The sequence below is a fragment of the Coffea eugenioides genome, chromosome 1 (genome assembly GCF_003713205.1).
Source record: "Coffea eugenioides isolate CCC68of chromosome 1, Ceug_1.0, whole genome shotgun sequence".
Lineage (NCBI taxonomy): Eukaryota > Viridiplantae > Streptophyta > Magnoliopsida > Gentianales > Rubiaceae > Coffea > Coffea eugenioides.
Window position 1 is genome coordinate 32744114 of NC_040035.1, and position 18197 is coordinate 32762310.

The window sequence follows — 18197 nt, forward strand, 5'->3', positions numbered from 1 at the left end:
CCAAAAGAGAGATTTTTGGTTCTCCTAGCGGCCACCAATTCAATGCACTAGCATACTGACAATCTTGTTTTTCAACAAGAACTTGTAATTACTGAATCTGAAACAACAAAACAAGGCTTTTTTTTTTCTTCTTTTTTCTGCCTTTTAAGGAGAGACTCCAAACTGTATAGGGAAGAAGAAGGAGAAACGATGAGGGTTTGAGAGTTGAACTAAAAACCTCACAGTTACTTAACTAATATCCCTATCAATTAACTATATTAGGTCTTAGAGATAAATAGGCTTAATTCGATCGTCTGCAAAATTTATCTTAGCTCAAAGTTGGGAAACAAATTCTTACTGAGTTCCACCTTACAATGGGAAAGGCTTCCAAAGATTGTTGTAGGTCATATTTTCTGCAATTGTATATTACATGGCCAGAATAGGACCATAGCATATTTTAAGGGCTGATTGAAGAGTAGAGTAACTTATTCAAGCGGATTTTGAAAGATTTTAATCATTGTCAAATTATAACATCCCAAAATATAATTCTTTTCACATTCCACAAAAACAAGTACATATTTTGCAAACTTCAACACTAGGAGGATAGAAAGATCCAACAATCAGATTAAAAATGACCTGAAAAGATAAACTGCTGAAATACAGCATGTTCTTTGGATGACATTGTTCTTAAGCAAGCGCTTGAAGAAAGACTATGAGGCTTATCATATTCTGTGAATGATATTGTTCTTAAACAAGCGCTTGAAGAAAGGGTATGGAACTTATTATGTTTGAATAAAATTGCACTTGAAAAAGCCCAACAAATCTAGACCTCATTGAGGAAATTTCAGTCTTCAGCAGAAATCCTACAAGCTATTTCCATAGACTAAATTGTGCCAGATCATGTGCTGAACAAGGATATTCTGCACTTTCCATGGTTTAGAGCATATTGCCAATTTATCACAGGACAACACATGAATCGTTCCATGACGTAACAAAATTTGTGCACATACATCACTGTGTAACTGCTTTAAGTATATTTTACTTAAAGCCTGTTTGATAAGGAAGACTTTAAGATGCAGTCAAAACAAAGCAGCTATCAGAAAGTTAATGTGTGTTTTAGTCTGCCTTTGGTATAGAATCCGAAATTCTGTCCATAGATCCTTGACTGCAATTCCTAAAACTGAAATTTGAAATTATTAAATTATTGAATTGTTAAGTATTACATGTGATATATTTGAATATTTCTCACATTAAGTAGTAAGTAAATAGTTTATCACTTATTTTTTAGAGCAATTCTTGTCTAAAAAATTCAGTGCCACTTAATTAATTTAAATGTTTAATTTTTGATTATCAAACACATCCAAATATGTTAAGATCTAAATTCATTAAATTTAATTGTTGAATTAGTTATCAAATAGGGCAAAGTAATCATTAGTATTGACAATCTACGAAATTCCTGTAGTTTCTTGTCTTCTATATGTCCTAAGCGATCTCAAAAGATGGCATAAAGGATTAACTACAGTGCTGTTTTGTACTAGAATTGCAGAAGTAATGAACAGGCGAAGAATGAAAGAATGCACCATCATCTTGTAAGCTTGGTTCATAGAATGTTCTTAACACACGGCATCTCTTGGAAGAAACATTCAGCACAGAATTTTACAACAGAGTTCTGCTTCAACGTCTATTCCTCTTAAGTAAAAAATATGGATCTCCTCGAACCCTTTGAGAATCTATAGTGCAAAGTATTACAACATAAGTTAGATATGTTGGATCCTTAATCCAACGATAGATTTATATATGAATAATTATGTGTTGCAAACTATCAAATAAAATTAAATCCAATTAAATTGATCAATTATAGTTTGGGCTTTAATATATCTAATAAAATGTGGGCCTTTAATGTGTAGAGATTTAATGATAATTCCTATTTCTATGATGGGTGGAAATAAGAATTCAAAAGATAACAGGAAAGTTATCTATAAATAGAGTTATGTTCCCCAAGTCACACGTATTATTATTATCATATTTTTAGTACCACAAAATACATTTTTCCTGATATCTCATCATAAAGATACAGAGAGAATCCAGGTACGCTTTCACAATTTTGCTATTAATTTATTTTTTAATAATCACCATAAGGATTTTGAGTTTAATAGGTGATGATTTTCACCAAAAGTTAATACAAACAAGCACCAACAAAATAAGCACAACTTCACAGCTTTCTGAACGCAATGAGAACTTCATTATCTTCTTACGAGCTGATGAGGACCATTTCTTTGATATATCCCTTATTGAAGCAGAAAATAGTCATCTTCTATAACACAGCTCCATGCTTAGAAGATATCTTACTATATCAAACTCGTACTCGTCAAACCCTGAAAAATTTTTTATTTCCACTTCCCTAAGATGCTGATTCAAGCACAGTGGTATCTCTTTAGAACCAAAGCAGAGGTATGTATCAGTAGCCATTTCAAGTTGACCCTGATTTAAAAAAAAGAAAAGAAAAACCAAGGGAAAAACTTGGAAATCAGTTCAAGCAGTTTTTGTAATACTTAGTCTAAAACATGAAAAGCCAAAATGATTATATCTATTTCCTTTCTAAGAATCACGTTCAAATCCTAACTGACCATGTCACAAACTAGAACTTCCAAATTTGGCGCACTCTTGAGTGGAATCTCTAAGAATTCCCAGTTGTCATCCCACCTTAAAAGAAGCTCCAAATATGTCAAATTTATAAATTCAGGTAACAAATGATCTTCCATGTAGAGAGACTTCACATCATAGAAAAAACAAAAGTCAATGCAATACTTAAGAAATATATACATATATAAAAAGAAGTTGGGTTCTGCATTTGATGTGTGAGTTTCGACTGCCTTCTTGGGGTGTATTTGTCAATTTTAGATATATTGGTCATTATTTTAGTGCATACGAGACAAGCGTTTTATGTAGTGGGCAGCGGTGAAATTACCTTTTTGTAGCATGTTATAGCAGCATTCTTTACCAGTGCTATAACTAAGGCTGTTAAGCAAACTAGGTAGCTCGCGAGCCGCGACCCTGCTCGTTAAAGGCTCGACTTAGCTCGTTTTTCTCAATAAACGAGTCGAGTTCGAGTTATAGATGTACTCTTTTGTGAAACAAGCGAAGCTTAGCTCGACTCGTTAACTACTTGACAAGCTCGAAATATAAGGGCATTAGTGTCATTTTATTGCCTATCTGATAATTATATCCTAATTCATTCCCGTTCCTGACTCTAATTTTTCTTTCCTCTTCCCTTTTCCACAGCCCGCAGCTGCACCTTCTTATCACCATCATCAATCTGTCCACCATCTCACCACCATCACCAATCAGGAGAATATTGGTCGTTGGCACCTTAGTTTCGACCTCCCAGTGCGGCGTTGTCCTAAGTTTTTCTCCTCTTCCCGTCTTCCACAGGACCGCAGCCATTACCTTCTCGGCTTTTCCACCTTGACCCAAACCAACTCACTCAATCCATCCATCATCTCAGGGTTTAGCGACGCTCCGCCACTTGTTTTCGTGAGTTCGTGAGCAGTTTGCCATGAGTTCACCATGAAGCCACCTCAGTAGAGCCAGGGGCTACTGCCATATCACCGACTGACTACATATCTGGTACCACTTGTTGAATTTGCAATTTATTTTTGGATGTAAGAGGATGTCTAGGTTTTGCTTAATTTTTTGTCTTTTTCAGTTTAATTATTTATATATTATTTTGCTGAAATACCAATATAATTGGAGATTGGAATCCCATATCTTTGTTTGCATTACATTGAAATTATTTTGAACCTTATACCAAGAATTTAGAGATTAATTAGGGAAAAATTTAATTACAAGTAAGCAAGTAACGAAATTTTTGCTAATAGGGAAAATTTTGTTATTTGCTTTGCTTTTTTGTTGATTAAATTAATTATTGTTTTGCTGATAAGGAAAAAATTTTAGAAACCAAGCCGAAAAGGGTTCAGATATATGGAGGGAAATAGCTGAAAGTTTTAATCATAGGTTTTAGATATTTCTTTGTTGTTTCAATAATCAGAATTTAAGCTTGAGATAGGAACAAGTTAGAGAAATGTTAAAACTGGCTTGAAAGAAGATTATTTCTTGGAATCTATTTTGTACCTTATCTGTTTTGTACCTTATTTCCTAGAAATGTTAATCTAAATTTCTGTTTTGGCTAATCAGAAGTTGTATTGGTTATTGCATGTGTTTTGATTAAGGTACGTACAACTCTCCATTCAATTCATTCCAAGGTTCATCATCAAATTCTGTGATGGAGCAAAACATTGAAGACATGGAACAATTGAACTACAACGAAGAAAGAGCTGATGAGATGAGTGAAGAAGAGCTGGAAATGGTAGAAGGTGAGGGCAATGAAGGAGGATAGAAAGTAGATGGAGATGATGGAGCTGGACCTTTTGACAAAAAGCAAAGGAAGAAAAAATCTAGTATAGGGGATGAAATGACAATATTTGTACTGGATAATGGGATAGTCAAAGTGAAGTGCAACCATTGCAAGGAGCTTTTTGCCAAGAGTGCAACCGGAGCTACTGATAAGTGTTTATTTTACCTAATAGTTTGTGTATATTTCATTTTATTTATAGCTAATTTTGAGTTCCTAAGACAATACAACTATTAGCTCGAGCAAGCTAGATTAGTAATTCGAGTCGAGTTCGATTATAGTCGAGTTCGATTATCAGGTGCTCGAGCTCGACTCGGTTTGATTAACAGCTCTAGCTATAACAAGAGCATTGGTTTTTTTTTGGGGGCAAAATATGCTTTATCCCCCTTATGGTTTAGCAATTTTTCACATAACTCTCTTATAATTTCAAAAGTTATATATAACCCCTCATAATTTGGATTAAAGTGTCTAAGTGACGGAAATGATAATTTATAACGGAACCTATGAAAACGTCAAAATTACCCTTGTTTAAAAACTAAAATGGTTGAAGTGACCAAAATATATAAACATAATATGCATGACCCTCTAACCTCCTATGATTTTATGTTTTACCATATACTTCCGTTATGGTTTAGTACTTTATCATATAACTCCGTTATAGTTTTCAAAATATATATATTCGTGGTTAATAAATAATTTTCAACATGACATAGGCGTACTTTTGACATTTTAGTTGACTCCGTTATGGAATGCAAATTTCGTCATTTTGATACTTTAATCCAAACTATGAGAGGATTATGTATAGCATTTGAAATCGTTAAGGGTTATGTGGAAAAGCGCTAAACCACATGGGGTAAAGTGTATTTTGCCCTTTTTTTTTGGTAATTTTCTAACTTTTATTGCAATTAATTAACCTATCTCAGGAACTCCCCCATTCGGTATTTATTTCAATCATTAAGTTTCTATTACTTCAAGTATTCCCTTCTTCTTCTTTTTCCGTTATTTCCAATTCTCCTTATGTAATTCTTTATTCTCTTCCCTTTCCATTATTTCATATTTTCATAATACCTAGTCCTTCTTCGTTTTCTTAAATTTCGTTCTTTCTCCAATTGATTGCCATATAAAGCTTTCTCCTTCCTTCAATATTGGTTAATGTATTGTTTTTCCAACGTATGCATCTTGTTTGTAGATTTTCTTGAATTTATTGCTTAAAGTTGTGGAGTTCTAGTCTACTGATCTTTATTATTATGAATATGATGTTTTTTTTTCATGATTCATACGTTGACTATCAGATTAACCTTACTCACATTTCAGGTTGTGAATGTAACTTATATGATTTTGTTAATTGAACCGTGATTTTTTGTCAAATAGGTTGGCAAATTCCTTTAAAACTGCTGTTACCCAGAATCTTGTTAGAAAGGTATGTAAAATTGGTGATTTTCTTTGCCTTTTCAAAATTACTTTCTTTCATTAACTTTACCTAGTAAACAAGACGCTATAATTGACACAACAAACACAAACACTAGACACGACAAATACAAGAAAAACCAGAAAAATGTCTAAATTAATAATGTATGTCCTTAGCGCTGATATAGATTCAAATCTTCACTGACAATGGTGCCAATATAACTTGATAGTGAAGTTTTTAATTAAACTCAAATTTCCATTACTGCAAGTGCACAGGTCATATACGAGTATAGGGAATATTCGAATTTTGATACCACATGAAAGATGAGTCAATTATTGATATTATTTGAATTTCTTTATTATTTAGACAATCACAAGTTCAAGAAATTAAATCTATACTACAAATATGTGATAAAAAGGAAGTCAAAAAACAACAATGAAAGACTCCTAGGCTTGGATTTCTCTTTACCCTTGCTAGTTGAATGAACCCAGTTATCGTGTTGCAACCCCTTAGTTAGACTACACCATAATTTTCTAATGTATGTGAAAGTTTCTTTCACTAGTAAATTAACTATATCTATAACTAATTCATACTTCCTTTTGTGATCATGAAACTAGCTAGAAGCTCATTAGATCTAGAAAATTACTAGGTAAAATTATAAAGATGCACCTCTAATTCCGTGAGTGTATTCCCTCAGTTTCATACTTTTACAAAGTGGCATTGAACAATAACTTTGATTCATCATCCAACACGTCATATGGTTTACAACTAGTGACCAAACAATTGCAAACTTGAAATCCAAAAGCATGAAATAACTTGCTTAAAGGATATACACAACAACCATGTTCAAATCAACTATATAAAGAAGAGATTAAACCTCATCTAAGCATGAATCTTAGAACAATATAAATGAAATTAAAGAAAATACCAAAACTTGTATTATAATTAAACATGGAGTCGGCCTGAGAACTTATGTCACAAGGAGTCGGCTGAAGCACAATACGAGAAAATTTAGGAGTATTGTGCTGAGATAAAGAAGACGCATGAAGGGAGTACAATGGAGATAATGTTTACTCCATTTAAAGGATTAGGGGGTAATCCTAAATTCATGAGATTGTACTACTGTTTAGAACTACTGAAGAAGGGATTCAAGGATGACTGTAGGCCAATAATAGGCCTGGATGGTTGCCATCTAAAATGGATTTATAGAAGACAGTTACTAACTGCTATTGCTGCAGATCCGAATAATGGATAGTGGCCCATTGCTTGGGTAGTTGTGCAAAGAGAAGCAACTGAGCAGTGGGCTTGGTTTCTCAAATATCTAAGTGAGGACTTGGAAATCGAAAATCAGTGCCACTATACCTTTATATCATATCAGCAAAAGGTGTGATATTAACAATATATGAAACTTTCAAAGTCAAAATTCCTTTCAAATATGGTAGAAGCTAACAGCCTATCATGATTCCATTTAGGGGCTAGACAGGGCACTTACTGAAGGTCTACCTGGATGTGAGCACAGGTATTTTGTTAGCCTTTCAAACATATACATTTTTATCAAGCTCTTTTGCATTATAATTTTTCAACTGTTTAATAACAACTTAAATGACTTTGTGAGGATAGGTACTGTGTCCAACATATGTATCACAATTTCAAGAAAAAGCATCCTAGTTTAGCTCTTAAAGACAGGTTATGGAATATAGCATGTTGCACAACAGTGAAAATGTACAACAAAGCTATGGATAAAATTCGAACTTTTGATAATGATGCATATGAATGGGGTCAAGAAAGCTCCTCATCCTCGACATTAGTGCAAGGCATACTTTCCAACTCACGTCAAGAGTGATATGATAGTGAACAACTTATGCAAGTCCTTCAATGCTCATATTGAAGATAAAAGGGACCAACCTATCATCACAATGTTGGAACTGATAAGGGAATATCTTATGTATAGGATCCAAAGAAGACGAGCTGCGATGGGGAAATACAAGGGCTCCACTGGACCTTTAATTAATGAAATTGTTGAGACTAGGGTCAAACATTCAAGTTAGTGGATGCCCATTTGGAATGCACTGCATGGCTATCAAGTCAAGGGTCCAAGAGGGGCCCAATTTGCAGTAGATATGCAAATAAATAAATATATATATATTGTACTTGCAGATTATGGGAGGTTAGTGGAATTCCATACTGTCATGCAATTGCTGCTATCTTGATGCGAGAAGAGGATCCTTACAATTATCTGGATCGTTCTTAGAGCAGAGGTCTCTTTTTCAAGATTTATGAGAATGTTTTGCAGCTAATTAGTGGCGAGGATCATTGGCCACCATCCACCATGCCTGTGTTGGATCCGCCAACATCAGTTACTCAACCTAATAGGCCTAAAAAGGCCAGGAGAAGGGATGTGACTGAGGGGAGAGATCATAGTAGAAGGTTGAGAAGGAGGATTGTCATTCATTGTAGAAAATGTGGTGAGGTTGGCCATAACACAGCTACGTGCAAGAAGCCTCCCAATGAAGAAATCAACAAGGTTGTAACAGGTCATCTGAGGCTCAACCTAGTAGTCAGCAAAGGCAGCAACCAGCAGAAAAAGGGAGGACAGTAGTAAGTGCATTAAATTTGTTAATTTTTCATAATTCTCCATCTGTCATGTACTTACACATATCTGTTGACAGTCTCATAGGAATCACCAACCAAACCAGTCTTCTCAAAATTTGCAACAACAAACTCAACAAGCTAACGATGAAGTTGGGCAGCAACATCCACAATAGGGCCAACAACAACATCATTCACAGCGAAAACAATTTAGAAAAAACTCAGCTACAAAGCTGCTTACCGATGCAGAAAAAGGAGTCATCAATGCTAACTATACTTATTTGGGTAAAGAACTCCCATTCACAGTTGGCAACTAGAGGGGGAGATGGAGTGGAAGAGGCAGGGGCAGAGGAAGACAAGGTGAAAGAGGAATGGGAAAAGGAACAGCCACTAGAAGAGGAACTCAGCTATGATAGACCAAACTTTTTGACAAACTCTTTTTGTCTTATGCTGTGTAAACTGATGGTAACAATTCATTACCATATCAAAACATGTTTTTGTGTCTAGTAGTTCTTCTTTGTTTTTTTTGTGTCTAGTAGTTCTGTGTTGGTAATATATTGATCCTGCTTTGTATTATAGCCAACTTTTGATGCTCTTAAATGTAGAGAAATTCCTAATTTTATGATGAAATTTAAAATTTTTATAGCTTGGTTTTGAATTACTTCATAAATGTACTACGCAAGTGATTAATATGATATAACATGGCTTTATCTACTCCTTCTTATTGCACCATTATTATGACTTTTTTCTAACTACAATACAAAACAATTCATTGAGTCAAATAAATAAACTACAGCACTTTTATTTAATAAAAAGAGATAGCCAGATATTTCATTGGGACAACCACAAACACAAATTTGATTACAAGCTTTGCGGATACATCATACAACAATAAAAAATTTACATTAAAAGAAACAATTTGGATCATCTTCTTCCCCTGCAAACTTCAACTTGCTAAGGGCCAGGTGTTTGCAAGCACCTTCTATTTGCCGAAAACTGACAAGGTTTCCATTTTTTTGGCCCCAACTTATCAAAATTAAAAAAAATCAATATCCATGTTAAGAAAAGCAATCTCACCAGTAACTTATTAACCCATTTCTTACAGTGAATTCTTTCTCCCATTCTTTTACTTTTTCCTTCAATTTTGTTACCTTTCTTTCATTTCTTCTTGTTATTTCTTCATATTCATCTCTGTCCTTTTCAGTTGCATTCATCTTTCGAAGAAGGCCAGGTATAATTTCCATCTACCGTTGGCACATCTCCTCATCGATCCATGCCCAATATCCGCAGCAACCTTCCGCGCACATAGCAAACCTTCGCCTAGGATTTTTTGAAGTCCACAAAGTAATCACCATAGTCTCTTTGTCACATCTGCACACTGGTAGAGGCGAACTATTCATTCTTCGCATTTTCAGCTCCAACTTTGGCTGGAATGGAGATTTTTCTTGCTCTAACATAAGGTAAGGGAAGAAGCTATCCTTTTACTCTCTCTTTGCTTGGTAAACCCTCCTTTGAAGACTATAATGCCCTTGATATTTGGTCGTGCGCCTCACGAGATGCTACTTCCCGTCAATTTTAACTGTTGGGTTTGACAGAAGGGTTACAAATATGTTGTTTATTATATCAAGGGCCAAAACTTTACTGTTAATTATTGAAGGGCTAAAACTTTACTTGGAAAATAGTTGGAGTACCATTGGGACTTTTTTCCCTGACTATTAACTACTCTTGCTTTTGATATTAACTTCGATACCTACTCTACAATTTGTCTTCCCAGTTCCAGTCACAACATCTTGTTCTTCTCAGAAGAAAAATACTGAGGAATACGAAGCATCTACTAATACATGGCTACTAAGCAAAGAGGAAACAAGAGATCTCTCAACCAGACCCTCAATCATCAGACCTAGAAGCCTCCACATTTCTTCAAAGTTGTGCTTTCTTCTGCGGACCGAGGCATAGTAAGTAGCTATTACTAGTGTACAGTACTAAATATTGGCACTTTATATTGTTTCACTGATGTGAACTTGTGGATTATAACCATTTCTGTTGCTGATGATTCAAAATTCAGAGAATGCCAACTGCATTTATGAGAGATTATAGAGAGAGTTTGGAGCAGGTTGTGCTTTTGAAGGTTCCAACTGGAGCTTCGTGGCCAATAGAATTGATCCAGATTGAATTTGGCACTTGGTTGGACAAAGGGTGGAAGGATTTTGCTGAGTATTATTCCATTAGAGAATGCCATTTCTTGGTGTTCAAATACAGTGGGGGTTCCCAGTTCCAAGTTATCATATTCGATCCATCTGCTTCAGAAATTGAATATCCTCTCGAAGCCCCTGAGGACCAAGCATGATCATTAGAACCAGCCGCCATTGAGGAGAAGGACCATGTTTCAGAAATCTGATGGAAGTTGAATCTGATGATGATTCCTTTGAAATCTTGGGGGAACTTCCAGGTGCTGCATCATGCCATACCAAATAGGGGCGAAAATCAGCTCAGATTCATGAGGAACAAGGTTCTGATCGCAGAAAAAATGAGAATGTTGAAAAGTTGGATGTAGATGTCAATCCACCTCAGAAGATGATCAAAAGTAATTTTCTCTAATCAACTATTTTTATTCTTCTTTGCGTGACCATGTACTAATAAATCAGTTTGATTGATGTTAATCTAGAGGTTAACTTGCTTGATTTGTCTGCAGAAGAAAGTTCTGAAGGAGTGCCCAGTACTCCTCAATCTGCAATTGCCAAAAAGTGAAACAGTGATTGATAAAAACAAGTTTATACCTTACCAAAGAGCAAAAACTTTCACGTTTGAGAATCCATTCTTCATAAGTTTCATGCAACCATCTTCTTTTATCTAACTTTCGTGCATTAACACCTCTAGTGATTTGTCTAATCAATGGCTACCTTATTTAGTTAATGCTGCTACTTATAGATCGTTCTCTGTTTCGTAGTTCTTTTCACAGGTCATTGCCAAGAAATATCTCAAGGAATGCAAGCATTGGGATATGGAGCTCGTGTCTCAGAGGGGACGAAAATATGGCCTGTGATATGTTATATTTATACAAGAAGAGCGAAAATTAAGGAGGTTGGGAGGAATTTGTGCTGGATAACAACCTAATGGTAGGCGTTGTTTGTCTTTGAATTGATGAAGGACAATCGAATGTTCAATGCCACTATATACAGAAGAAATTTAAGAACATGCATCGTAATATGGTTCCACCAGTGTAATTGACACCGTTTTGTACTTGCATTAGTTGTAAGTAACTACGAACAGGGATCATCTTTGAATGGCAGCATTAGTACTGCAACTAGTCACATTAGATCCTGGGGTCCTATTGTATTGCTAAAGTTTTTAAATTGATTGCATTGTTTTGCAGTGGTTTTGTGCTTGAAATCAAGTAATTATGCTTTTGTGGTGTAATGTTTCAGTAAGAATGGAAATCAAAGAAGTAAAACATATACAGAGAGCAATGTTATAGTGTGCATTTGAAAGTGTTTCATATAGCTCCATTGAGATTCATTGGATGGAAAAACATTTTAAGCATCATCATCTCCATTACTTATTGCAGAGTGGAGCAACTTAGGACAATCCTTTTAACACTACTTGCTTTACTGCAAGAGCTTAACGCATTCAAGGTTCCGGTCATGGACTGATCAATGAAATTGCCTGCTAGAACATAGTTAAATTGTGTTTCTTTGGTGTTAATGTGTTGGTTATGCAAAGTTTTCACAGTTGATAAGGGATACAATTAAGCCAGTCGGTAACCCATATTGAATGAAACATAATATTCAGGTTCATTTCTCCCAAAAAAAAACCTTTACATATTTCCAGAGTGAATTTTCTCTTTGTTTTGCAATCTTAAGCCCTTACAGCTCAATTCTGCAGCTAATTGCTTGTGGATTGTGCTTCAGTTATTGTTTATTGTGGCAGGTAAACAATAATCTCATTATTACTCTGTCAATTAATCTTTTTCAAACTTTGAAAATAACCAAAACTTTGCTCAATTATGAACTCTACTAGGACATGGACAAAGCCAACCCCAACAAAAAGTATTCAAAATTTTCTCAAATGCCAATGCACGAATAATAATCAGACAAAGACACAAACAGCTTTCAATTTGGCCGTTAGAAAGATGCATAGAGCTTTTACTAATTTTGTCCAACTCTTAAGCTTCTTCACCCCTTATATTTTATTTGCACTTTCAGCTTTCTCTGCTAATTGCTGCCTGCAAGGTATACACATTTCTCTTAAGCTACTACACACAGAGACAAAGGTTGATTCTTCACCTCCTTCCTTAGCAAGGTATACAAGTTAGTAATGTTACTAGATTCTGTTCTATTTTTCATTAAAAAAAAAATATTCTGTTATATTTTATTTTTTCTCAAGTAGCTGTGGACAAATTGATATGATAATTTTGTTTCTTGATAAATCAGAAAGAAGGAAAAGAAGAAATCATGCTAAAGTACGAATGCTAATTTGAGTATTTATGTGGTAAACTTTTTTGTTAAACCACAATGACTTAGGAGCTTTATTTAAATCAACAATCAGACCTATATTTGACTAGGATATCACTTGAATTTAGGAACCTCACAACTTGGTACTAATCTACACACACATTCTCTTGCCTTTTTTATACTTTCAACCTTCTCTCCATTGTTCTTCTTCTATAAGAGGGAAATCTTGGTCTCAACCCAAGGTCTCCTTTGCTCTTCCTCTATTTTTTGTTTTGTGTTTAATAAGTTTCTCTTATGGTATTTTTGTGACGCCCCCACCTCTCCCTAGGACGAACTCTAGAGTATCAGTGGAACGTCTGCCCAACTCTCGTCAGGACCCACGCACTCATTCAAGCTTAATAAAGGATTACAAATCAACCATCGACTTAATTAAGAAGTACTTCGAATATACAAGTCCAAAACTCCCAAGTAAACCATTATGATTACAAACCACAAAACCCAAGTATAACAAAATTTACACTTTAGAATCTCCAATAACGTACAAAAGGTATACTAGCTTCCACCAAAAGTTGCTAGTCTAGAACCTCCAATTTTCACCTCCAAAGCCGGTTAAATAAACAAACTCAAAGGGATGAACTAATGCTCAGTGAAGCCAAGAAAGCAAGCAAGCAAGCAAGCACGTAGGACCAATTAATCGAATAACATGTTTGAAAGCATCTTTATCATGAACTTTCATTTAAATGCACAAGTAGGAAATAAACACACAAGGAAGAATACGGGAGCTCTCAGGAGCTATTTCCATGTCTCGACCGATTCAAGCCATTTGGGGTTGACTCTCCAACAACTCAAGTAGAAACATGACCGTAGTGCTCCACTTACTTTCTCCATCCAACATAACACCCTCTCGGATCCAGAACCAAACACGCATGAGGTGGCGATACTATTCGAGTATGCCAAGTGAGATCTCAAAAGATCAAGCTATAAAATTTTCCAAGGTTCACCAAGCTTCTCGACCAAGCCCTTACCGGCTTGAGTTACAAGGTTAACCAATGGGTTGGGGCGTCCCCACAAGTATAAGTGGTCGATGAGATATCGCTCCAATCGACTTAGAATTGTTTATGGCTCTGAGTCAGTATGAGAGACACCTACCACCCGAATAGGGTGTGGTACATGCTTCCGCTCAGAAAATCGACCATAGCACTGAGTCGGTATGAGAGGCACCTCCCACCCAAATAGGGTGTGGTACATGCTTCCGCTCAGTGCTCACGAGTTAAACATGTTCATGTACAAATGCAAGTCATATATATTCATTTAACAAGTATCATCTAATCAGGAGAGAGAGAGGACAAGGGCAGTAAAGTACATTCTTGCCTCGGCAAGTTCATGTATCATATAGCACTTGTACAAATAGCAATTCAATCATAGTAACATTGAACATGCACTTGACACTCACCAAAAGTTAAGGAAAAACAAGAGCAAAGCGAGAAGTCAGATGAGCTCTTCGGCGTCCTCGTAACCACGTGAGACATGCACAATCATGATTACCTAGGTACTCAAACAAGGTTATAAAGAAAACATTTTCTTGCTACCCACACTCAAGGTCACAAGTCGAGTCAAGTTAAAGGAGCTTTTCTCGCTAAATTATTCAAATAATGCTCAAAGAGAATTCAAAGGGTGTTTTTTGATTCAAGTCGTGATAAGAAATCTCAATTTCAAAAGAAAGTACCATATTTACTTTCGGCACGAAAATCGAGAAAAAGGTAGATGGTTTCCATCCCCCAAAACTTTTAATCTCATGTCCAAAAGTTAGAATATAAAGAACGTTCACATTTTTCAAACTAATGGAGTCAAAACTCATCCAAGACTCCACTCATTTTCATAGTAAATGTCAAAGCTAAAGGTTCCAAGTTTCGAGTATAAAACTAGTGAAATTTTTCAAGAATTACTCTAGTTAAACGCTCCATTTTTAGGGTTCAAACTCATGGAAATCGAGGGCATAAGACTAGGGATTGAAGTCCATTTTTCATGTATGAAAAGAGGTGTCATTAACCAAGGAAGTTAAACAATCAAGAAAACGCATCAAGAGAGGTTTAAATCCTTTGGAATCTAAGATTCAAAATGAAGGTTTAAAGTTCAAAGAGACCTTGTATCCAACCATGAAACTAAACTTAAAACGGACCGACAATCTCAAAGGAAGGTTGAAAGTGCTTAAAAGAGTCCTTTGTTTGAAACCAGAAAATTTCCAGCTTGGTGCGACACTACTTGAAAAAATCATATCTTGAGTTTTGTAAGTCCAAAAATTGGAAACTTTATACCGTTAGAAATAGATTTGATGTACTAAAACTCTTTAGAAGACACTTTTCTCAAACTCCAATTCGAATCATTCAAAGTTTAGTTCAAAGTCACCGTTCCAGACAGGACAGAGCAAAACAGACTTGCAATTTTAGTAAACTTTGAAAATTCGGCAAAATTCGTAAAAATGAAATCAACCCTTGAAATTTATACCACACATAGAATTCCAAATCTAGTTTCAAATGCAACAAACGAAACTCAATTCGGACCTTTCTACACCAAGATACAATAGTACAGATTTTCAAAATCTGATCATAACTGAAGCTACACAACTCAAAATTTAGCGTGATTTACGGTGTTGAAAACTAGGTTCAAAAGGTTACAATTCACTAGAAGGAACTGTCTTAAAATTTGTTTTGCAAGATCAGAGAAATCAAGCTACAAACTGCAGCTAGGTTGGTTTCTCGGATGAAAACAATGAGGAAAATCAGTTATATTTGCGGTTCACTACGGTTCATAGGAAACGAATTAGGAGGTACATTTTATACCGTTGGAAAGCCCTCGAAGTCTAGTTTCAGATGCCACAAATGGCACTTGATTTCAACTCCCATACAAAAAGTTATGACCCAAAACGTGAACACTGGTCGGAGCTCCTGGTAAGAAAATTTTCCAGATTTCTTCTTCACTTAATACTTTAACTCAACCAATTGTAAAGCTTTTTGGGAGATATTTAACACATATAAACACCAACATATATCAAGCATTATAGCACCAAAATAACAACAAAATTCGAAATTAACATGAGAGATTCAACCAACCAAAAATTCGGACAGCAAGCCTCTTTCTTTCCTCTAGTTTTCTTTTCAACTTTCTAACCCAAAACTTAGCCATATCTCATCAAAACAAGCATCAAACAAGCAAGTAAACACACAATAATCCTCAAAGCCTCTACCTATAAAGTCACCTCAAGTCCTCTACCTAGTGTCAAGGTTCTTGTGAACCCATCAACAACCCAAAGACTAACTAGATAAACTAACTAACTACTATAAGTTGAGAGGGAAAAGATGAGAACTTGGAGGGTTACCTTGCTTCCAAGAATGAATACCAACCACTAGGGTATAAGCTCTTGAACCACCAAAGTCCCTTCCTCCTTCAAGCCACCCTTCAAGCTTGTACGAAGAACCAAGAAAAGAAGCAAATTTGGAGAGTCTTCTTGGAGGAAAATGGAAGACAAGGGAGCTGAAATTTTTGGTAGGAAATGAGGGAGGGGGAGTCGGCCAAGGGAGAGAGAAGGAAGAAAGGTTTTGGGTGGTAGTTGGGTGATTTGATGGTGTGAAAGAAAGATTGACATAAAGGTGCTTTTGTTCCCTAAAGTCAACAATTGAATAGTGAGCAATTAGTGCTCCTAATTGAGCTTAATTTATCTCACTCACCTCTAATCCCTCAATTAACTTTTCTTAGTCTACTATTGATTATCCTTAATTCTCCAAGATTATTGCACTCTCGGACCGAATTTTGTCTCGAAAAACATGAAATCGCTCTTTCTTACCAAATGAGCTGCAGAAAAATTAATTTTACTAGCGAAACTTTTTAAAACATAAAATGAGACATTGTTCTATGTAAATGAAATTAAAATAAATGAAATAAATTAATTGGGGTAAAAGATTAAATAAATGATTAAATGAACCAGTAAAATAAAATAAAAGTAAGTAAGTAAAATAAAAAAAATTCGGGTCCTCACAATTTTAGTTAGAGTTTTTTCTCTTCTAATATTTATTAGTGAATTTTTTTCTCTCTCTAGACTATCCTAGTGAGAGTTTTGTGTAGTTTTTTCTTATTTGTCTCATACTTAAGAGTTTTTTCAAATCTACATGTTAGTTCTGAAATTTTTTGTGTCATCAATTTTAAACTTGAACTAGTTGCAAAGCAGATTTGAGGGAATAGACATGGACATATATTTATGAAGCAGTTCATGCAATTGATCAAATTTGATGGTTTGTGATTCATTGTCTAAACTTTCTTATTTTGTAACTGTACTAAATCTAACGTTTTTTAAATTAGATATATTTACGACATGTCCTATGTATTTTCTACCATTAATACAGCTTTCTTTATCAAGCAAATCATGCTAGACGATTTTTAGCTAGTTTATTAATAATATTATCTTCTATTTTATTAAAAAAAGAAAAGGATACCTTTTGAACTCCCGAAAAGATTAGAATTACCCTTAATGTCCACAAAATTTTGAATGATATTTAGTTCACTTTCTGTGAAGTCGAATGCATAGTAATAGCTTTTAAATTGCATACCCAAACTAATTTTTCCTGAAATTTTCAATGATATATTTCAGTTCTACTTTTGAATCCAAGGTACACAAGCAGTAAAAATCAAAATATGTAGAAGATGATTATAAGTCGATAATGTTAAATCTTCAAGCAGACAACTAATTAGAAGGTTAGAGATCCAATAACAATTCATATATATATATATATATATATATATATATATATATATATATAAGTGTGTGTGGGGGGCCACCATTTTAGTGTAATACAAGTGTGATGTAATTTAATGTTGAAATGTTGCCTATGCAACTTATTTTTAGACTATGGGGATTAAACACTTAGATTTTGAAATGAGAATTTTTTTGATGAGTTAGAGTAGTCGAACATTGGATAAAATTGGACCACTAGATTGGTCCTAGGGTAGTTAAGTTATTTGACAAATAGAAAAGATTGGCCTAATTCAACAGAGATATGAGAAGAAGCATTTTGTGATATATTGTGTGTTGGATAGTGATCCGATAAAAAGATCCTATCACAAGTCAGTTGACATATTTTGGTGATATGAAAGAGATGAAAAAAATTCCCATCAATTTTTCTTGTTGTGATTGATTTGCAAAATTGAGAATCTTGATACTTTTCTCATACAAAATAAATTTTATTAACGGATTGTTAGAAATTGTCTAGTACAATTTGGTTTACATCTCTGCTATAGTGGCAGGTTGAACATGTATTTGAAATAATAGATTTGTAATTTAACAACAGATACAATAGAACTTGATACT